Here is a 3247-nt window from a genome sequence, read left to right as displayed (position 1 = left end):
ACAGATGCTCTTTAGTGAACCATAGGAAAAGCAAAGCAAAGACACCTTTAACACTGTTCTATGGCCCATGCCTTATGAGACTCCTGGGTCTTGAGATTCAAGTTATTTTATTCTTCATCATAGTCTGTGTCTAATTAATAATTAAGTTGGTTGATCAGGCAATGGATCCTTAATATATCACTTAAGGAATATTGAAACTAGAGAAGTAAACTGCCTGTGTCAAAAGCTATTACAAATTACAGAGACTGTCTAATTCTTCCTTTATGAACACAAATATGACCACAGATATATGCCTATGACATGAGTGAATGAGCTGTCTCATGTCTAAGCTAAGACATAGTGAAATATGGATGACCAGTATTAGAATGATGCCACGTGTGTTATTATTTATAGAGACTTGCAGCATTAAGATTTTGCTACAGCCAGCCGATAACTTTCTTTAGCATGGATCCACTTTGCCGTTTTTTAAATATTTAGGGAGGGAACCCAATAAAAAGGATGAACAAAGCTCCGCCACTGAATAAACTAGAAAATGCTTTTTCTTTCTAGTGGCTTTTTGACTGCACAGCACTGAGATGGCTGTTAGGAAATGCCGCTGACTTTTGCTTTTTAGTCGTCAAACTTATCATGTATTGATATGCAAGCTGGAAGATATTATTTACATTGGACCAAACTCCATTTGCTTTCTTGATTGTTCCATCCCACAAGGTTTTGAATTTATAAATTCTTTTTTGTTGAGTATTTTACGTATGTCACTCCAATATTTCACACATCTAATTTAGATTGAATTTGAATTCTTATTTTCTTATTGATATTTGCTTTCATTGGTTAAATGAATAAAGAAACTGCTTTGGGCCTGATAAGGCAGAACTTCGGTAGGTGGAGAAGACAGAACTGAATGCTGGGAAAAGGGGCAGAGTGAGAGATGCCATGGATCCTCCACCAGAAATAGACATACTAGACCTTTGCTGGCAAGCCACGACCTCATGGTGATACACAGATTAATAGAAATGGGTTAAAATAATTTGTAAGACTTAACCAATAACAAGTTAGAGCTAATGGCCAAGCAGTGTTTTAATTAATACAATTTCTATGTGGTTGTTTCGTGTATAAGCTAGCCAGGCAGCCGGGACAAACAAGGGACCCTCTCCTTGCAACATGACCACAAACCAATTGTTCAATTATTCTTTGATGCACAAGTGCACAAGCACACACACACACACACACACACACACACACACATCAGCCTGTGGGTCACGAGCCTTTTGAGGGTTGAATGACCCTTTCACAGGGGATTGCATATCAGATATCCTCCATAACAGACATTTACAATACGATTCATAACAGTAGCAAAATTACAGTTATGAAGTAGCAACAAAATAATTTTAGATTGTGGAGGGCCACCACAAAATAAGGAACAGTTTTAGAAGATCACAGCCATTAGGAAGGTTGAAAAACATTTATTTAATGACAATCCTTTCAAATAATCTTTAAAACTTGCCTTGGTCAAAAACTATTCATATATGCTGGGCATTGTACAAAAGAGAACGGGGAACAACATTCCTGTGTTTGTGAAGGAGTTTCCAATGTTGTCAATAATACTGATTCTAGGTTGTGAAGAAATGTCAGGAACCAGATAAGTAATATCAGAAAATATCAGTATGTTTGCTCATGTGGGAAACATTTAACACATCATTGCCTCATTTAAAATATTTATTTGTAGAACATATACAAAATTACATTTTACACAATCTGTATCTTCAAATGTCTATAGGAAATTATTTTAATAATTTAGTCATAATTTCTTCTTTGATATTTTTGATGAACATGTTTTTTCTTCAGATATTAAACTACCCTTCCTTTGTCCTTCTTTTAACATTGTAGCTAAATTTCACAATGAACTTGTTTTTCTACTAACTGATAATATTAACTAAAATCAAAGAAAATGAAATATAATGACCTCAAAAAATAAAAAAGAAGTAATGTCAGTAATTGCTTAAGTCAATTTTGACAAACAAACAATAAGAGCTTTAATTAATTAAAGGTAAATTCTTAGCATCAAGCATATTAGACACAATTTCAGAAAATTTAATTAGAAATTATTTTAAGCAATGCATTTTTATCATATTTTTTCCTCTTCTCCAGCTCATATCAGGTCCTTCCACCTCCCAACCCAAGCAACCTCTTGTTCTCTCTCTCAAAAAATAAATAAATAAAAATAAAACAACTAAAAACAAAAAAGAAAGAAAATCAATAAGACAAAAATGACAAAATAAAACAAAACAAAAAGCACACACACACACGTTTTTGTACCCATTATGTTAGCCTGTATCTTTTATAGGTGAATTGAGTCCGTTGATATTAAGACAGATTCATGAGCAGTGATTGTTAATTCCTAATATTTATTTTTTGGTGGTAGTGTTTGTGTGTTTCCCTTCTTTGGAGTCTGATGGTGTAAGGCTATCTGGTGCCTATGTTTTGTGGGTGCAGCTAACTTCCTTGGGTTGGAGTTTTCCTTCTAGTATTTTCTTTTTGTGAACTTTATTTTATTGAGCTATAAATTTTTCTCTGCTTCCCTCCCTTGCTCTCCCAAGGTCCCCATGCTTCCAATTTACTCAGGAGATCTTGTCTTTTTCTACTTCCCATTTAGATTAGATTTATGTATGTCTCTTTTAAGGTCCTCATTGTTGTCTAGGTTCTCTGGGATTGTGATTTTTAGGCTGGTTTTCTTTGCTTTATTGTTGTAATATGAGCGGCAGGGCTGCGTCCCCGGCACCCAGCCGCCCATATGGCTAGCTTATGAACCAAAATAATTACACGGAAACTGTATTCTTTTGAACACTGTCTAGCCCATTAGTTTTAGCCTCTTATTGGCTAGCTCTTACATATTGATCTAACCCATTTTTAATATTTTGTGTAGTACCACGAGCTGGCTTACCAGGGAAGATCTTAACATGCGTCTGTCTGGAGTGGGAGAATCATGGCGACTCCCTGACTCGGCTTTTTTCTCCCAGCATTCCGTTCTGTTTACTCCACCCACCTAAAGGCTGGCCAATCAAATGGGCCAAGGCAGTTTCTTTATTAGCCAATGACCTTCCTCCATCATTTCCCCTTTTTCTGTTTAAACAAAAAAGAAAGGCTTTAACTTTAACATAGTAAAATTACATATAACAAAATGGTTATCAAGCAAGAATTACAGTTACAATATTTAATCTATTTTATCCTTTATCATAACTAAGGAAAACTA

The sequence above is a fragment of the Chionomys nivalis genome, chromosome 3 (assembly GCF_950005125.1).
Source record: "Chionomys nivalis chromosome 3, mChiNiv1.1, whole genome shotgun sequence".
NCBI classification, from domain to species: domain Eukaryota; kingdom Metazoa; phylum Chordata; class Mammalia; order Rodentia; family Cricetidae; genus Chionomys; species Chionomys nivalis.
Note: the sequence above shows the minus strand (reverse complement) of the source record.